This window comes from Poeciliopsis prolifica, unplaced genomic scaffold, assembly GCF_027474105.1.
Source record: "Poeciliopsis prolifica strain line A6 unplaced genomic scaffold, Auburn_PproV2 SCAFFOLD019, whole genome shotgun sequence".
Taxonomy (NCBI): Eukaryota; Metazoa; Chordata; class Actinopteri; order Cyprinodontiformes; family Poeciliidae; genus Poeciliopsis; species Poeciliopsis prolifica.
This window is the reverse complement of record NW_026562394.1, coordinates 7,805,958-7,826,331: the sequence shown is the minus strand read 5'-3', so window position 1 is coordinate 7,826,331 and position 20,374 is coordinate 7,805,958. Positions and strand designations below refer to the sequence as shown.

At 41.6% G+C, this 20,374-nt stretch overlaps 1 protein-coding gene across 3 annotated transcripts in view; it reads left to right on the top strand.

Annotated features, from left to right (window-relative positions):
• The first annotated feature begins 1,341 nt into the window (after positions 1 to 1,341).
• fam222ba (family with sequence similarity 222 member Ba) overlaps positions 1,342 to 20,374 on the top strand; it is a 42,655-nt gene continuing 23,622 nt past the window's right edge. For 2 of the 3 annotated variants that reach the window (XM_055044000.1, XM_055044001.1), the window contains exon 1: positions 1,342 to 1,461. The gene's annotated coding sequence lies outside the window, so the exon portion shown is untranslated. Of the gene's footprint in view, positions 1,462 to 2,297; positions 2,566 to 20,374 lie in introns of those variants that run through there. The other variant, XM_055044002.1, reaches the window with a different exon arrangement.

The window sequence follows — 20,374 nt, the reverse complement described above, 5'->3', positions numbered from 1 at the left end:
AAAACATTGAAACAAAATTTCTGACAGTCTATTAGGAGCAAAGTATGCTCCAGTTTGATATGAGTTATAATACAATGCACACAAGTTCAGGTGGTAAAAACGTTTATTTTTAAAAATCTAAACTAACTAAACCGACGCCATTATGTTATTGACTTTGAATTAAGCACAAGGTGACAGTGGAAAGTAATGACTCTATTAAACATCTACTGGGGCTTTGAGACGACAGATCCAACAACAGATCAGCTGATCAAACACAGATCCACTGAGCTAGGAGTACTTTCTATGCTGAAGAAGGAGAGGTAAATCACTTAACAGTAGGGCCAGACCTCAGGCTCAAATGAACTGGAAGGAAAATCACCCATTGTGAATAAAAAGTAACCATGTATTTTGGACCTTTTCACATTTAGGACACTTATAGAGCTGAGAACAATGAATTTTATTGGAATTTTATGGAATAGACAAACACAAAGTAGCATATAATAGCCTGGCATGCTTTACAACAACCTTTCACTGCAAAGGGCATGTCTCTTTCTGTTGCTCTTTGTTCTGTGTAAAACAGCTGAAGCTTAATCTCTGTTTGTGGAGTCCAAACGTTTTGCCTTGTGGGCTAAAATTATAAAGTGAACAGTTCTCACATGCTGATTTTAAAATACACCAAAACTAATTCCAATTTTTTTTTTTTTCAAAACTCAACAACTTTTATACCATTAAAACATGCAATGCTTTAATGCTGGGGTCACATGCAGGGCCACTGTCCTGCAGTTTTTAGATGTGGCACAAGTACAAAAACGCAGGAATGAAATGGTTTAATTACCTCCTCCTTGTGTAGATAAGTTCTCCAATGCCTTTATGACCTTATTCTATTCAGATGTGGTGCAGCAGAGGCACATCTAAATGTTGAAGGACACCGGCCCTGGAGGTCTGGAGTTCAAGACCCCTGCTATAATATATAAGCAAATTGCTCAGATTTTTGTATTAAAATGAATCTGTAACTCGTGTTAGACCTGAAGTACTTCAGTCTCATTAAAAGAAAGGCATTTGCCCCCAAAAATACTTGCTGCAACCTACTAACTGCCTGTGCTAGTCTGTAAAATGTGCATCATTCTTGAATTTTAAAACAATTCAGAGGAAAACCCCTACTCTACATTGTCATAATATATAACGTATTGAAGCCACTGATGAAATTTTATTTTATTATAGGAAAGTAAACATTTCAGACGGCACGTATCTTTTAAAACCAGGTGCTAAACTGGCCTCAGATAAGCGGGCTGTCCCTTTAACGCTCTCTGTCGCACGGCTCTGTTTGTAACGGCTCCGGCCAGTGCGCATGCGCCGGAAGTTGGTGCCGCAGACAGCAGCAGCAGCAGTGATTCGGCCAGCGCAGGGCGACGGCAGAAAATCTGTCCGTTTTAAACCATGGCCAAGGTCTAAAATGATGCGTTTCCCCGAGGTGAACGGAGGGTGAGTTCCTGCGTGTTTTCCGCGTGTTCGCCGCTCGGTGCCGTGTGACGTCCCCCCCGAACCGAGGCAGGAATAAGAGGGGAGGCAGGGAGGGCAACAATGGGACTGTGTATGTTTCAGACTGTCTGGCTAGCTTAGCCCGGAGCCCTGGCAGTCAGCTGGCACTCTGACTGGCAACCTGGAGGTTTATGGCTTTCTGCTGACCCCGTTTTATCCCAGCTTATCTGCCGAGAAGCCCCACAGTTACGCGTGGGCTCTCGGTGTTTGTAGGCGCACGGGGAGCCAAATTATTATTTATTGTTTCTATCATGGCCAGCTGGTGTTAACTGGGCGAACTGGGCTTTTTAGTTAGCTGGTTGTGTTTTGTGATGTGACACCAACCCGCAGGGGATTATTCATTCCCCTGCCACTGGATTGTCACACGTAATTTGCGCTGCACACACGGGTGGGTTTATTCCACTTCTCCCAGGATGTGGTAGAAGAAATGTTTTTTTGTTTTTCTATAAAAACACCTTCATTGAAATAAAGTTGAGTTTTTGTATAAAGTGTATTTCGCTGGTGATATTCCCTGAAATCTTCTGGAAGTCGGAGAAATTGTCCAGCTGTGAGTGTCAGCCCTCTGCGCGGGGATGTGTGCGCTGTGCAAATAGCAGCTTTACGCGCAGCGACTGAGGAAAGTGTTTGCACCTGCAAAGGCAAGTGTTAAAGGTGATAACAAAAGGTTGACGTCACCGGGCTCATCCTGCTCCTGCCGCACAACCTCGACCACCGAGGAGGAGGAGGAGAAGGAGGAGGAGGAGGACAGGAGGAGCAGCTCCGGAGCAGGAGAGCTCTAATGGATCGTGTCTGGAAGCAGGAGGACTATCTCTGATCAAATTTCGGGTATCCTAAGGGCGCACTTAACTAATGGGATCCTATCGATGTCCCTCCTCCTCCTGGTCTTTAGACGGAGGAATGTTAATGTTGCCACAGCATGTCCGTGTTGTCTTTGGCTGCTCTGGCTCCGTGGATGTGGTCGCTCTGTAATGTCACGGATTTTATTGAGAGGCTTACCGCAGTATAGAGCGACTGATGGGACCGGGAAGGTCTGACCCTCTGCTCAGGGTGAGATGAAGCTGCATTAATGTTGGGTAGGAAATTATACCAGCTGTTCTATTCAGGACTGTTTGTTTTTTTCTGGGCCAATACTGATATCCAATTTATTTTGTTTTCTGTACTCTCAACAATTGTGCTTTCCTATAATAAGAGAGGGAAAAAAAGGAGTTATTTTAAAATGCAGTGAAGAAATGTTGCAATGTTATTTTCACATCCATGCGTCGAGGCATCTCTCCCCACCCTTTGTGTAATTTGTTTTTAATCAACAAATGAATCCGAAGACTCATCTGACTGAGTCATGACGTGCTGACAGCTCAATATCTGGGGAGAAGAAGAGACAATATCCCTCAGTGAAATGTCCTGCTAATCCACTTCATTTGCTTTTGCCACTCCTCTTAAGTTTATGTAAATGCTCTAAACATGAAGGTTGAACTTTTTCATAAAAAATGTGATGGATATTTAAATGTATTTATTTAAATGCAATACTCTCCAGTGGAATTACTTTTGTAAATTTAAGTCATCACCTTTGTTCCTGTTTGGCTAAATTGTTTAGGATACAGTAGACCAAACGGTTGTTTTGCTGACACAGTCATTGAAGTCAGTTTTAACATTTAGATGTAGCCTAGCATTAAAAAAAAGAATAAATTTGTATCAAACGCATCGTGTTCAGTTTGCATTGATTTATTTTCAGTATCACCAATAGGTCCAATGGTTTTATGATGTCACGCTTCAGGCAGTTCAGCATATAATCCATCTTAACGAAAATGTCAATAAGATAATTGAACCATCTACAAAACCAAGCCAGTATCTACTCTTTACTTCCTATCAGTTTCAAATCCAACTGGACAAGTTGTGGCAAATTAAAACCAATCGATAAGGCAATATTTTACCAATCTGCCTTGGTTCAGGCATCTGGCGTAAAAGACGATGACAGGAAGAGATGGGAAGACTGTGGCGCTGCATGTTTTTTAATGACTTGCCGCACGACAACACGTATTCACGTGTTATTTTTAAAATTTCCTATTTAATAGAAACACCAGAACTGCGAAATTGTTTTTTATTTGTTATTTTATCGGCAATAGCAAAATATTGAAAAAGTTTTGAGCACATTTGTCATGAAAACCCAGTTTTGAAGTCAACTACTTAAAATTTTGCAACTGCTTGGAGTTTTGCTTACCTTGCATCAGGACCTTCAGTTTGATACAGAACCAACAGAAAGCAAATCTGTTGGTTCTGCGACTGTTTAATTTATGGCAGCATGGAGGATGGGCTCAGTGATATCCTGTGCTTGCTCAAACAAGAGCCTGATATTACTTGCCCCAAAGTGCAGTTTTGCAATGTAGCTTTCTCCCCCTACATTTTCCAAAGAGCAGATAATTAAATTTCAGACCTTGTTGTTGGGGAAACTCGGGCCCCTCGACTCCCTGCAATTATCAGTGCAGAAGGAAACCGTCTTTGCGTTTGGGTGCTATGTTTCCCAGCACAATAAAGATTAATTAGGTCTTAGCAGTAAATTACTGTAAGGCCTCTTCTCATCTGTAAAGCGCGTCTCCTCTAATGACGAATCGCGCACAACTCTCCGCCTGAAGATGCGGTGCGATGCGGTGCGATGCGGAGGTTAACGGTGGTCAGGAGCGCGGCTGCTCTGTGTGCGGTTCTGGTGCCGCAGGTGTGACTTTCCCTGTGTGCTCACGACGCTCTCTCTGTTTGAGTCTGAAAGTGACGCTTGTGTTTGCTCTTAGTCATAAAGCCAGGCAATCAGTCTGAGTGTCAGGAGCACCTGGTTCGTTTGTTCGTGTCACGCTGGCCAGCAATGCAGAAAATTACTGCGTTCCACCAAATGGAAATACCACTTGAATGCATGTGTTAATTAGATCTCTGCGTGGCTTTTTCAGAGCGCCTCTCCTCCTCTGTCCATGAGTCATGTGCTGACTCTTTGACCTGTCACTGCAAATCCACAGCCTCTGCTGAGGGCAAGCCGACAGAAAAGCAAGCTCGTCTTTTTTTCTTTTTTTTTTTGTCTCCCTAGGAAGTTACTGACAAGTATATTTGAGCATATTGATTTACACTGTGGTTTAGGAGGGTAGTTTTCTCAATAAACTTTGCTGTGGCATTGTGACGGCTGATCCTTCTCAGTTTGCTTATGGGGGATGTTGAAGTGTTTCAGAAAAAACAAAGATGGATTAGGGAACGGAGTACACTATGACTGCAACGTAGCTACACTGCCATTTCTTACAAGTATTCATAAATATTTTTTTCAATTTCGTAGGCTAAAAACCACAAATTTTGATTTTATTGAGAGTGATGTTTTAGATCAAGACAAAGAGACATTTTGGGCTGCAGTTAGGGAAAATAAAGCTGGAAATGTTGCAAGACCGTTTGAGGAGAGGAACATTTTTTAAATAAATTCCTATGGATGTTTAAGTATTGTCACAGTTTTATTACTATTTGTAGGTCTTAAAGTGAAGAAAAAGGTGAAATTTCTGCAAAAAGAGGATGGATACTTTGTAATCTCTTGGCTGTTATTTGTGGAAAGATGTAAAGAAAAGCCTTGAGTTACGAATATAAGAAAAACCTTTTAGTGTCACTGTAGTGGAACTCCAATGCAATTATTCCATTAAATTTATGAAAAACTGCTAAACCCTGCAATTGTTAAAAAAAGGTTCTGAAAAGTGGATGCATTTGTACTCAGCCCCCTATTTTCTGATGCCCCTGTATAAAATCCAGAGGTGCGCCTAATCAGTAAATAAAATCCATCTCACTATCAGGATGTTGAAGACCTTATTCGGTTGTTAGAGTATTGATGAACAAACGGCACCACATAGTCCAAGAAACGGGATACCTCAAGGAGAAAGTTATGAAGAAGTTTAAAGCAGAGTTAGGTTGGAAAGCAATCTGCCAAGCTTCAAATATCTCATCAAGCACTGAATAATCCATCACTTATAAATTAAAACAGGAAGGCATGGTTGCCCAGTGTAACTCTAGACACAGCAAACGTGTAAAAAAAAAAAAAAAACAAACACGTTTTTGTCAGAAGAAACAAATGCTGGTCTTTTTAGTCAGCAAGGAAAAAATGCTACATGTGATGCATAACTATAACCACGGTGTTGGTGCCATTATGCTGTGGGGATACTTTTCTTTTGCAGGAAAAGGGAATCTGGTTATTGGGTGCACACAGTGAAAGGTCACTCCAGAGGCTGTAGTGGAAGTGAAACTGATGTTTTCAGGTGATCTCCAATCATGTGTTTGGCTAAGAGAGAAAAAAGCGTCCAGCCTTTCTCCCCAAAGCTTTAATTTCAAGAGATTTTACCAAGTGTTGCATCAGAATCTTGGCTAAAAAAAAAAGACAGCACACTTGTTAAATATTGTAAAAACTGTTCAGAACTACATAATTTTCCTTTCACTTTGCAATTATGAGCCGCGTTGTGTTGGTCTGTCGCACAAAATATAATTAAAATACCAAAACAGTTGCAGAGGTGTAGGTACTTCTGCAAGGTGCTGTTATAAATCCTTTTCTTTGGAGACGGGCGTAAGTGTTGCTTGGCTTTTGAGGCTAAAATCAATTTATTTATTTATTTTTTTCTATCCCTTCGGTGAATTGTGTTGTGACGCCTGGCTGTTTTGTGTTGCAAAAAGGTTTTTCTCGCCTCATGACAGCCCAACAAGAACCCCAGCGTTAGGCCTGTGTCGGACAGCAGTCATAAGAGGATAACATCAAAGCTCTGCTTTATTTCTCAGAGACTACAGAGCAGTCCATGAATAACAGATCACAAGGTACAAAGAGTGAACCAGAGAACTTGAGCAGCTTTTCATGTTTCAGCTGTTGTTGGAAATCACAGGGGGCTCATTAAAATACATTGATTAGTAACAGTTTGGACTCTGTGATTGTTGACTGTGAAATCGTTCGGCTAACCGTAGTAGTTTCTTTCTTTCTATTTTTTAAATTTTTTTTTGGTTTTTGATGTGATGATGTGCCGAGCTGAAATGAGCCACTTGGCTGGCTCTCGCTCGTTTTGGGTTTATTCAAAGCCAGTGATTTTGGCGCAGGGTTTTAGTGACGGTACTTGAATTGGAAATGTGTAACCGCGTGCCCTCCCAGATGAAATGCGTTTGATTCTCTCATATTCCAGCAGGAACCCATGCATGCTAAATCTCTCACAGGTGCCTGTGTGCTTGATGTGCATAGCGGGTTTTCACTTTCCTCACCTAGTCATTTTAGAGTAGCTTTTTTTTTTTTGTGAATATTACCCATTTAGCAAATGAGGCAGCAGGGCAGAGATTTTATCTGGTATCTGCCAGCCAGCTCCACCTTTCAGCCCCTCTAGTCACCAGTGGAGCTGTCTGCCCACACTCACCCACTCAGCCACCCACCAGCAGGAGAGGCTGCCCTGTGATTCCTCTGCTGTATGTGTTTGGTGTCGGACTCTGAGCAGATGTTTACTAGAGGTGGTGGACAATTTTAGGTCGTGCTCAGAGAGGATACCTGGAATCATAATGCACTTTAGATCAGGTGTTTAGGATGTGCATCAGCAAGAAATGACTGCCTTGCACGGCTGCATGTTTCACCTGACTTGGTTTATTTCATCTCCAACGACTGCAGGTAAAGTTTGAGATATGCGTTATGATTTTATTAGTCATGTTTTTGTGGTATTTTTTGTGTGTGTGATGTGTAGATTTTCATGCTAGCTGGTGCAGGAAAATGGGACAGAAGACCTTGCTGTGGCTGGTTAGTTTCTCTTTTAGAGCTGGTCAATGAAACGCCAACATCATGTATTGTGATCGACACATCATCAATATCAATGGAAAATACGTCCGATAAAATGCTTATAGTTTCACTGATCTAGAAGCGCATGGCATTCTGGGGGATGAAAGCAGAGGGAAGGCGTTAGCTTAGCCTGGTAAAAAGAAGGTTGGCACCCAACTAGCTCAGCTTGTTGGTATCCATTGGGATTATGGGAAATTAAGTAATTTGTCATGAGAAATGTAGGCAGTCGGTCTGCTTGACTATGAAATCTCAACCATCAGAGGATAGTTAAAAGTAAAAAAATGACTGGAGTTGATAGAAGAGAGAGAGTATTCAAGAGGAAGTTGTGAATGAAAGAGGAAAGGTCATGTCACGAGATTAGCTGTTTTTTGGATATTTAAAAAAAAACAGCAAATCAATTATCTGTTGACTGACATGAAGTGCTTATGTCATGATATGTTTTACAGCCACATCGCCCAGCCCTAGTCTGTATTCAGCAAACCTGAGGCTTTAAGCCAGGGACTGACATTATAAACACTTGGACCAAAGGGATTTCTGAAATTGTTATGTCTTCAGCTTGAGGGTAATCATGTAGGAATCTTAAGCCTCCCAGGAACAGGAGTCAGTGCAGCAGAATCAACAGGACTTGCTTTAGGACGGCGTCTGTCCGATGAGGCAAGTCAGAGACGCTGCAGATGACGGCGTTGTTTATCTGCCTCCATCTCTCAGGAACAGCAGAGGAGCAGGGCAGATACCGTTATCTGTTTATGGCGCGAGATAAGGTCGTCTCAATCGGATCACTGACCCTATGCTCATGCTCCCCAGCCGCGCTACCAAACGATCTGCGGCGAAAGGTTGCTAGGCAAGCCCGACATCACTCTTAAGTAGTCCCAATAGATGCCATTAGCATGTCAGCGGTTATTGCTGCACTTTTCCAATGTGGATGCCAGCTGTACATATCAGGACGTCATTAGCTACAGACAGAGAGGCTCAGAGGCTGACCTGAGCGGTAGGGTCAGCAGGGATTTCACAACAAAGCACCAGGAAAGCTGTGGGGGATGTCTGGGGAGAGAGGAAAGTGAGCTCAGTGTTCTAGTTGGTGAGATGTTAAATAAGGCCAAGTTATGAGAGGATTAGAGATGGAGAAGATGTAAAATGCTGCAGGCTAATTGGGCTTTATTTTATGTATTTCAAAGGCTTGGTTAGTCAAAATTGGTCAAGTGTTTCAGATCTGTCTCAAGTGTGACGATGTGGGGCCAGGTTTACAGCCTTAGTAAGATTAGATTATATTTGTAAATGCTACATGGCTGCAGTTAAAGGGGTAGTTCAGATTTTTTCAAGCAAGATTCTGTGAACTTGTCAGCAATAGGTACCGTACCGTTAGCAGCAGGTAGATATCTCATTAGGTAGGAGTTTAAGATGGGGTGTGTGATGGGATTTTATCACCACTCAAGCTGAAACGTTCATACGCTTGATATACTTTCTTTAACCCTTTGCATTTTGCACTTTTGTGCAACACATTCTTTTCTCAGCTGAGCAAAAAATTACTTTAATAGAACCAGCTGCCTCCATCTGTCTGATCAGCTGATCTCCAGTCTGCTGTCATAGCATTAGCCAGTTAGCGTTGTCAAGTTTGCCATGGCTTAAAAAGTTTCAGAACCACAAACGTTTTATCAAGATTTCAGCGTTGCTAAGATTTCATTAGGGTCTGTGCAGCATAGGAGAATACAGCTTCTCCCCCACCTGTTGCTGAAAGAATTGTTCTCTCTCATGGACATAAAAGTCAAAATTGGCTGTTCTAAAATGTCATCTAACGAAAACTTAAAGGGCTAAAATCAAGCTAATATCAACTTGTTAACGCCATGTTTCTCTGCAAAGAGCAGAGTAACAGAATATTTGATACTCTGTGACTCAAGCACTTCAAACAAAAACATGTTTGAGCTGGTTATACATTAATCTCAAAATTATTAATACCCCAAGATGTTTCTTCTGGCTGAGATATTAAATGTTTTGGGGGTGTAGAGAATCTGTGAAGGGAGCTAAAGATTATGGTGATGGTAAAGAGGCTTTTCAGTAGAAAACATGCAAAAAGACGATTATCAGCTGCACACAAAGATTTGATTGCTTTAATGTGAATAAAGATTATTTTTCTTTTGTTTATTGAGAAAGGCATAAGTTAATTTTTGACATGTTTTTATTAAATTGTGAATAAACTGATAAATTATTTGTTGTCTTATTTCCTGTCAGGAATAAACCAATTCAGTTTAAACACAAAAGTTTAAAACCATCTCAATCCAATAAAATGAATAGATTACAGCACTGCGTTATACACAAGCAATATGCACATATGTTTAATTTTAGTACGTGACAGTTAAGTTGTCAGCTGTGCAGCAATCTCTCGTATAAAGCAAGCATGTGGTCACACTGGAAAGGAACAATCTGATTTTAACAGGAAACCTCTAATCAGCAGTCAGTGTGAGCGTCTTTCTTCCTCGACCAGCCGAGGGTTTTGAAGAGGACAGGCAAACATGTCGGACTGCCCCAGGGCAGCTGTGGCTACTGTCCTGTAGCTTGTCATCATCAGCGTCTGAATGTAGAGTTTAGGACTTGATAAAGTGCTGAACTAGTACAAGCCATAACTATTTTTAATCTATAGTATTTTATAGTAATTCAATAATTCAAATGTTTAATCTGGGTGAACCTGAATGGGTGATCAGGGGGATTGACGCAACTAACAGCCTCAATCTAATCTAAGTGTAGTGATACTGACATTTTTGTTTTAAACTCCTAAAATCAGATAAAATGACAGAACCAGTCTGACCAGCTGTTAACATTTCTCCTCTGTGGGGATTTATCCAATATTTAAAATCTTTTTAGTGCAAGTAAAACAACCACAATGTAGCCTGGTACAAACCAACCTCTTGTTCTACGCCATTTGCTTTGTCCAGAGGATCTGGACTCTTGGCTATTGTGAAACGTTTGCTTGTTGGAGGCATGAACTCTGTTTTACATTGTACCCCATTGCTCATTTTTCCCTGTGATTTGTATAATGTGCCAAGTGGATGCGTTGAAGCTTACTAGAAATTGCCTGCGTTGTAAACCACCAGGTCTGAAGAGAGAAGTGCAGGTCTGAGCGAGGCGGCTGTTCATGTTGACTCGATATTTGGAAGCATGGTCAACACGGACTGATTTCCTCCGTTGTCATCGCTTGCATCGATATTGGCCTATGCTTAACCTCCAATATCTGTATCGGAAGTGAAAAAAGTGGATTGGTGCCCGAGCAGGACGTCAATGACCAGGCGAGAAGCAATTACTGATATCATAGAACTTTCCTCCAGATATTACGAACTTTCCCCAACTCTAACTAAACGTAATTCAAATTGAATTACATTTTTCTGCCAAAATGAGTAGCTGTATGTGTAGCGTTATCTCCAGGATACTGGAAATTAGAAGATAGTGATGTTATGACGTGGTCGTATTTCCCCAAAATGACACAGACTCCGGCTCTGCTGGACGGATCTCCTCTGACGGCGGTGATGAGATCCGTCCTGGAGAGGAAGGAAGACGGAGCAGAGCCGCTCAGGAGGGCGGTCAGGCCAAGCCACTTGTCCACGACCCTCCTCATTTTATTATGGCTTACACCACTTCTCCAGGCCTCAGTGTGTGGGTGTGCTTTTTTTTTTTTTTTCCTTCCTCCATGCGCGCACTGTACTGGAGAGCCAGCTCTGCTCAGAATGGGTCTCTTTATAACCTTCTAACCCTCCGGTGCTGTTTGCAGCCATTGTTGGCCGCTGTGAATGGTATCTCCGTGCCTTGAAAAGTAACCAGATGACATTCTTCCTGTTGTTCAAAAGGGCCCGGGGTTCTGTTGTGAAAAGCGGCTGAAAGGATAGACTAGGACTGTGACCTTCAGAGGCTAATCTCTGGCATGTCATTCAGTGCCTGTTGGAGGCAAATGCAGGCCTTGCTCTCTGATAGCAACGCACCAACTCAAACAAGGCAGAAATTCTTCTGAGGTTTTCAGCTGCTGTGCCCGCAAAACATTCACTGTACTTTTATTATTTTTCTCCTTCTTCTGTGAAACTTCCTCAGGAACCAGAGGGTGTTTTGTAGCAGCTGAACTGAATCGTTATTCCAGACAGGCAGTGTGTCTGACTCCCACATTGTCCAAACAACCTCCCCGGCCTGTGACTGAGCCCTCTGTGCGCAGACTGGTGGCATCAGCAAGCCCCTCCAACCCCTCCTCCGTACCGCGAGCTGAAATACCGTCGCTGCTGTGAAAGCAGCAGGGATGAAATGCGCTCGGTGAGACAGTAAACATCGTTGCAGCTTTCAAACTAGCTTACGTTGTTTATGTCTCTTCCTCTCTGGTGTATTTGCTGCCTTCAGCTGGCTGCCTTTCCTGGAATGTGCGGAGATGCAGTTGCCACTCTGCAGGGGGATGTTGGCTGTAATCACAGTGCAGAGTTGAGCTGTGCAGTTTGACTCAATAGAGGAACAATTAAACAGAAGTCATATTTCTTTCCAAAAGGCTGTTATGTGTTGATATAATTGCAACTAACGGTTATTTTGGTAACTGATTATTCTGGTGGTTAATGAGATGAAAAAATTGGAGCATTTTACAGGTTTTTTATTTACCCACTTCAGCCTTTTTGCATACAGTCATTCAATTTTATTGCCTAAAATTCAAGAACATAGTAATTCTTTAGTGAATCTGAACTGAGAAGCAAAAACTATACCACTTGAATAGTTTTACCCAAAACAAATTTATAGACTAAAGTGTTTCTCCCTTAAATGTACGCATGCATATGCAGGTTTTCCCCCAGTGTATCATAAGTGTTTATTTATTTAAGATTTTTTTAAATGGTCTTTTTTAAGATTTTACATTTGTTATTTAGGTATTAATCTTCCAGTCTTCCAATAATGTGTAATTGGAATGATCAAATATCATTTGATAACTGTCACGGTCTTTTTTGCGTCACGGAAAAAGAAATCCACAATAAAAAGTAGAATTTTGTTTCGACTTCATTGACATCAGAACGTGAGAAAGGCTGTCCTGTAGTTTCTCCCATTTTGGGTAAAAGCCAAACTCAAAAACACCGACATGTTCTGGAGATTTCTGGGACAAAGTCGGGGAATAAAAAGGAACGGAGGGTCGTGACGGTGATGAAAGTTTGCAGGTTTCTTTGAGAGACATTTTGAAGTTGACATCGACTGTAAAATATCTTCAGAGGAGATTTCATCTGATTTAACATGTGAAAAACATGAGATTCTCTGTTTTGCACATAATGTTTGAGTTCTTTAAAATCCTTCAATGTTCTCTCATTTGTGAATCATGATTAACGGTAATTGGCTATTAGTTTTGGCCTAATAAATATAGTTATTGGAAAAAGTAGAATTTGGAGAAGCGTAATAAAATGGATTTTCTAGAGCTAACTTTTTACAGTGTTTTTAGATAACTATGACTGCATGTCACTTTGAAATGTGCTTAATCTGGACAGTACTTGCAAAAAGAAAAATGTTTTCTTTAGTTGGACTCGATCATAACTAATTGTCACATCTTGTTTTTAATCAGTACAGCTTGTTTGAGGAGTAGATCCATTATTCCATATGCTTGCTTTTGTTTTCTGCTTTGTTTGCCTTCCTGATGACGCTGGAACAGCAGTCGCTGCGACAAAAATGTACCATTATGACTTAGCCTTCCTCTTGACCAGGTGCTTGTAGTCCACACTAAGAACTATTCATGCGCTCAAGAGGATTTGCCTTTCAGTGAAAACATACTTCCCTGGTATGTAGGTGTCTTTGTGCTTTTCCAAATGATCTCCGAGAACTGCTCTGAAAACGGCGTTTTTCTCTTCGGGCCCGCTGTGTTAGAGCTGCGCCACCTGTATGGGGTTAAGATCAGGGTCATTTGTCTTTGAGGACTCTGTTGTTCGGGGGAGGCCGGCCTCTTTCTCAGGAGCCAGATACCGCCGCGGATGGATGCGGCAAAGAAAAGCCGTCATGTTTCAAGGGCCTCTTTTTGTCAGACATCTTTCAGCGCTGACTGATTGGCATATCTCTGGCCATTTCCTGCTTTTGTTTGCCGCCATTGAGTTTCGAGAGCAAATAATGACATTGACCATTATGTGTTCATGCACACACATAAAAAAAAGAAAAAGGAGAGGTTGTTTACAAAGGAGGAGGTGGATTAGGAAAGGAAAATGTCAACTTTTATCATGAAGGCACACATCCATTTTACATTAGTTGGAGATTGTACCCTGCAGTAGTGTGACATCTGTAAAATATGGCAGAGATAGTGGAGGAAAGAAGGCTGGGTTTGCAATATGAAAGAGCTGCTCCCAAGTATTCGTAAAGAAAGACCTGAGGCGGATTGCATTGATGTGAGAGAGAGCCATCCGTCTCGCCGCAATTTCACTGCAAGGGTTTGATTTAGTGCTGCAACTAACGATTATTCTATCAATTAGTCAGACGATTAATCGTGTTTAAAAATTGGCAGATCTTTCTTTTAACCACTTGAACCTTTTTTTTAATACAGTATTAGAAATAAGTGAATAACTGAAAATAAACAAATAACCCAATTCCTTTTGTTAAATTAGATTTTTTTTCTAAAGTAACAGCATTCCTTTAAGGATGCATCTGCAGCTAAAAAATGTCAATAAGTGAAAAAATTTTCTGTGTGACTTCACATCAGTACAGAAATGCAATAGATAATTATTATTATTATCGACAGAATTTGAGTCTCAAACTACAGCATTTCTGCACAGAAACATATTTACAAAGAAGGGTTTTCATTTTAGTAGAATTTTGGCTTCATCATTGCTCTGGATATGATGATCTTCCAGCAAATTACCTTTTTTTTTTTTTTGTTTGAGTCTGTACTAGTTAACCATTAACCGATTAATAAATTAGTTGCCGATTACTTCAGTTAATCGACTAATCACGATTAATCGATTGTTTCATCTCTAGTTTGCTCTCTCTGAGTGTTTGCCGTCTGTAATTAATAGCCAGTAGCCTCCTGGCCCCGTCCAGAGACCAGGTTCTGCCTGGATCCGCTTCCGGTGCTAAGAAACGGGCTTGTGAGATCCACTTTCCTCGGTGGAGGAAGCCCGCACATGTCACCGACTCGTGTCGCTCGCCGCGTACGACCCCTCCGACTGCGTACGTGTAAACACGCCGGCGTGGACTCAAAACAAAGCGATGAATTTTAATGATGCAGAGCTGATGGATTGCTTGTTGGTGGAGGATGTGGTTCATTTAGTCCACTTTGCGTCAAGCGCCATTGTATTCACGTCCTGTGCTGTTTAGCAGGGCTCGCTGCCCTGACAGATTGCCATCCCCGATGGGGAGATTTACCCTGCCAGCACAGCCAATGGCACTGACACCATCATTAGGCTTTGATCAGCGGCAGTCTGCGATGGGGACGAGGAAAGAGTAATATTCTTGATCTAATTACTGGGAGACATTTCAGGCAGTGTAATGTGTGATTTAACCTCTTGTCAGAGGCTATAAAAGGAAGCTGGGTTAATCTTCCTGACAACCTCCTTTCCACTCGAGGGACAGTGTCTTTAAATGTTCTCTTTTTTTTCTGCCTGAACATGGTGAGAAAGCAGCATGGCGGTGCTCTGCGTTAACTCACTGCAGGCTTTATGCTTGAACTCTCCTCTGGGAAGAGTTCTGTGACCTTTTGAAAAGTTAGCAACAGCTGGTTCACAGAAACGCCTGTGCAGCGTGCATTTTGACAATTGCAAATGGAACAAAAAAGAACTGTTCTTTTGACTTTTGTATTCTTCCATAAAATGCATTGTTTGGCTGCCCCCTTTTGTTTCTTTCCATCTTGCTCTCGCTCGCTCGCTCGCCTGCCATCACCACCCACACACTGCGCCGCGATGAGTGCAGGGGACTTGATTGAACAAATAGATTGTAAGTGGAATCGAGGGGTTTGGGTTAATCAGTCAAACATAGTTAAACAATTCTTTAGACATGGAGGGATTAGTCCTGCTTCCGTTGAGCTCATCAGAGCCCATTCTCCCCAGAGCTGCCTGGGCTTTTAGGGCCAAGGGGCCGCGGCCTCTCCGGCTCCGAGGAGAACCACACACGCACCCCTTCGCATGCTCCATTGCCTCTGAATGGCCCACCACTCTCCTTTCCCTTTGTTACAGTGTACAATTGGAATGATGGATTAGCAAATTAAATGCAGACCTTTCTATTCATGGCCCTACCCGCTCAAAGTCTCATTCACTGGATCTATCACAAGCCCACTTTCAAATGGTAACCATGTTCACTGTATGCCCTCCTATTCCTCCAGAAAGAGTCTTTCGTCCTCGCACAAATAAAGCGGCTCAATGACTCTTTCCCATGCAGAAAGGCTCTCTGTATCTTGTTTTTACAGGATGACTTCCTGCACGTTTTCTCTCCCCTCCGTCTTTAAGCGAGTTGTGATCATTCATATAGGAAGTAGCCCTGATATGATGAGGGTGATGTGTTGGCAAAGTGCACAGCTGCAGCCGGCCTGATCTTGCTCTGGCTTTATCCACTTTTCTGCATGCTGAATATTGACCCTATTGGCCTTGAGATAAAAACTCCTGAAAGTGTGCTTGGTTTAATTTATTGATGAGTTGTTGCCTGACTGTGCACTGAAAAATTACTCTTCTTTTTGCATCACTTTGAAACATTTGCTGCCAGTAATGTAACAAGCAGCTTGTGACCTTTGGACCTACAAATGTTTTGATGTGTACATAGAAATTGATTAAGCAGAATTGGCTGATTTTCAGACCAGACAGTTGAGAACCCAAAACTGTGATCTTTTTCCAATCAGTAAGGGATTATGTTAGCATTGCTAGGTTGCAGTAGCTGTGTTTCCTTTAACCATAGAGTCACGGTGGAATTTGAAATCATGCAAAGAAATTTTTTCAGCCGTATCAAAATAAATGTATTTCGCAGAACTGCAATAGAAACATTTTCAACTCGCACGTGATCAACAACCGCATGTTACTACTGACAAAAACGAAGAAAAGGACGACAGGAAGTGGTAGGAGGAGGATGTTTTGTTTCTGTTCTTGTGAAGCTGGCTCCACCAGAACTCTCACAGCATCACAGCTCATAAAATGTTTTCGTTCTAGTGTGTTGAATCCATAACTCTTATGTGAAATTGCAGAATACATTTCCCCTAAGCACCGCAGTAGCCACTCTCAAATATAAGGGGCTTGTCGCTTCTACACCTGAATAAGATGTCAAGGTCTCCTCTGATTATTGGGAGCTGGTGACAAGGTTCAATTATGGATGTAATCTTGTGTAACTCTTTATACATTTGTTACTGTCAGGGTTTTAATTACTTATTGGATGAACAAGTGATTTTAATTAAATTTCTCATGTAATAGAAACATTGCAGTTACAATCAACATGAGCAGAATATAGACAAAAGATTTGTGCACATTTGTAATGGAAACGCAGCTGGTCACACTGCCAATCTATTTTTTGGCAATTCTGCAGTCAATGAATTTAACAAGTCAACAAGTTCCTATATTTGTTCATTGCAAAGTTTTTGCAGATATGTAAATCAATCAAAATAAAATTCCCAGCGAAGTTTCCTCTCTGACTTTAACTTAATGCATCTCACTATTCATGGGTTGATGTTGCGTTGCAGAATTGTCCTGCACTGTAATGAGAGCGCATCCTTGCGTTAATGCTGGAGCAGTAAAAATCTGTCTCGCATGTAGCCACAGCTAGCTCTGTGACCTCTGACCCCGAAGACAAACCGCAGAAACAGGCCTGACATCGAGCCTGACCTCTGAGCTGCTTTGTCTGCTAGATCGCCAGACTTCAAGACTTGTATCAGCAGGAAAAAGCACGATCACTTCTACTGTAAATTCGAGTTTCTGATGCACCTAATGTTGAGCTCAATGCTGCTGAAATATTTATCTAACTTGATATTTTATGGTATTTTGTTGGTTAGTAGACGGCCTGATTTTGTAAATTGAAAGCCTTTTGAATTGTGAATTGATTTTTCTGAATGTGCTTCATTCAATAACTGCCATATTCGATAAATGCGAACATTGAAAAGTTCAGTCATTTCAGTTCACTGAGTGAAATGTTTTCACTTAGTTTCTGTTCAGTATGATGATCTTGTGCATACATCTGATGAAAACGGTTCAGGTTAAAATAATTACGAGACCAATAAATGGTCAAACAGAAGTGTGGGCTTAGTGAAAAGTATTTTTAATTCCTGCTTACAACCGAATGTCTACCTCACAATACCGCAAAAACTTGTCAAAAAATGTTTGTTTAGCAAATTTATTGTCGTAATTCCAATTTGCCCAATTACATGATCAATGGAAGCGCAATATGTTATACACTTAACTGATTTTGTTGCACAGTCTAATCTGAAAATTAATAATTTTCATTACAAAAAACTGCCATGTCTAAAAGAAAATTGTGCTCCTTTCAATGGAAAAGTCTGTAATGTCAGAATACTAATCAAATCCTTCATACTGAAGACCTTTTTTACAGGTTTCTTCTGGCCGTTTTCATGATTTAACCTTCTCTGAGTATCTCAGGTTTCCATCACTTTAGTCATATTCAAACCCAAGCTTTGTTTGGCCTGCTCTAAAATGTTCAAATTCCTTCCAGTCAGAAGAAATATGTTGGTAAAATTAAAAGCTTACTTGAAACCAAATCTTCTGTCGGTGTAAATGATATTGAGGCTCAGTCTATGTTTCATTGTCAGACAGAAAATGACTTCATATTATGCATATTTAACATTTTCTGCCACCAGAACCTTGAAGTTTAATTCTCTAAATTGAGCTGTGAAGTGCAGTCTGTTTACCACTCAGCAGAAAACTCTCTTGCCGTCGCTCTCTTTCTGTCCCTCTGCCCCAGCGGCCCTTCAGTTCACTGTGAGTGGGGAGTGGATTGCTGCGCTCAGTTAAGACCCCAATTAGCAGGACTCGCAGGCCTGCTGAAGGTCACTCTCCAAGCTTTGGTGTAAGAAACGAGGAGGGCCGGGCCCGCCAGGAGCAGATCTTACAGAGAGGAGGCCGAGACCCTCAGCTGGACCCTGGAGTTCTCACACAAAACTCGCACTTTCTCAACCGCAGCAGCTGCCTGTATATTTGTAGTTTTAGTTTTTTGTTTTGTGCATGGCACAGCACTTCCAAAAAGTGGCTGAGGATTTTGTTAAAGGTCAAGTGTTCTCTGTAGACTGTCATAGTATAGTGTGACCATATCTGAGAGATCCATTTATCATTAGCTCCAAAGTCCCCTACTTCATCAGCCCGTGTCTGGTGTCGGCTATCACAGCCTGATTGATGGCTCTGTCCTTATTGCAGGGAACCGGGGTCGATAGCAAAAATTTGCTGCTGGGTGCATTAATGCTGTGTTCAATGGCATAGACCTTTGAGCAAGCCTCATCAGTCTTGAATCATTGGACAGTCACCGGAGATTCGTATAAACAGCTATGAAGCAAGAGCGGGCAGCAGAGAAATCAAAGAGAAAATAAACAGTTTTCCTCAGCTGGGTTAACTCTATTATTTGAATGGCGCGTCTCGGTGGTGCAGGCCCGAAACGGGTATCGACGGCTTAATGAGTTTAAAAATTCATCAGTGTCCGCATACTAGATAAATCATATTATTGACATGTCTACCCGTTTCAGCAACTTTCGCAGAAATCATATGCAGCCTAATTGTGCTACGTGATTTTAAAAATGTATGTGAAATACTGGGAACCACACAGAACAATACAACTTTCGAATTTCCTAAACATTTCCAAAGATGGTGTTGAACTTCTTTATAAACAGTTCATGTATATAGTAGCACAACTGACAGTGTTCTTAAAATTTGCTCTCTTTTTCTTTTCTACGGCTAAATAAACACAATTAGGTCCATAGTTAGAAGTTTGACTTAAAGAAAGTAGCTAATAATGGCAGAAATATTGCAAAAAAAAAAAAAATCCACCTGTCAGAATGAACCCAAATACTTAATTTATCATTAACTTTCATTAATGTGATGTCAGCTGGCTGAAAGACAACCACTAGACTTTTCCCATGTCGCCAAAGGGATTTTCTATCTTTTTTTTGTTAGAAATATTTCCATCACTAAAAAATGTTAAACCTACAGGTACATCACACCTATGGAGGAAAAAGTTTCATAAAGTTGATATGGAAATGAACAGCGTGTTTCCTAGCTGACTGCTGGCTGCGGACTGCAGATAGCCCCACTAATCAACTAGCTTTCTGGACTTTTAGTGTATATAAAACAGGGAGACAAACAGTGCAAAGTGCTCAGCACCAAAGTAATCAATTAGTCTATGTATCAAAATAATTATGGATGACAAATATTAGCCATTTTCTAACATATCTGTATCGTCCGATTAAATAATAGGTGACGTTATTTACTATAGTGTAACGTATTTTTCCTCAAGCTTGTCATACAGGGGGAATCTCTTGTGCTCCATGTCTAATGACACGGACGTGAGAATTTTCCTGCCCTCCGACATTCAAGACTTTCACGTTACAGCTGCTGATCCGTGTTAGATTTTTCTAAATATTTGTTTTGTTTACCACAGTTTTGCTGCAATAGACAGGCATTAAGTTTTTCTCTGGTTTGTCTCGTAAAGCTGGTAAATCGCTCCTTGCTTTGTTTGCTTGCTCAGCAGCTTACTTACTTACTGACTTGTTCTGATATTGCAGGGACTGTTTTTGTAAACCGACCAGTACCTGTGTAGGAGTTAAAAAAAAAAAAAAGCCTGGTGCCATGACAACCCCCCGATACACCAGCCTCGTGTGTAGGCTCACATTTTAGACAGACGGACGGCCCTTGGAGCCTGTGAGGGCCAGATGTTCCCATGCAGTCACAGAGATGAGATGTTTGCTGTGCCGAGCCTCGTGTTTGCCCGATTCTCCACAGAGCCACCGTGCCGTCTAGCCCCCTCTGGGCTCCTGTCTGCTGAGGACAGAGCTGGGGGCGGAGAGGTGTTCACATGTATGCAGCAGACCAAAGATCGACCGCACACGTCTTGTGTATCGCCAGGGGCCAAAGGAGCACATGGCCTTCCTGCGGTGGAGCAGGAGTCTCGCCT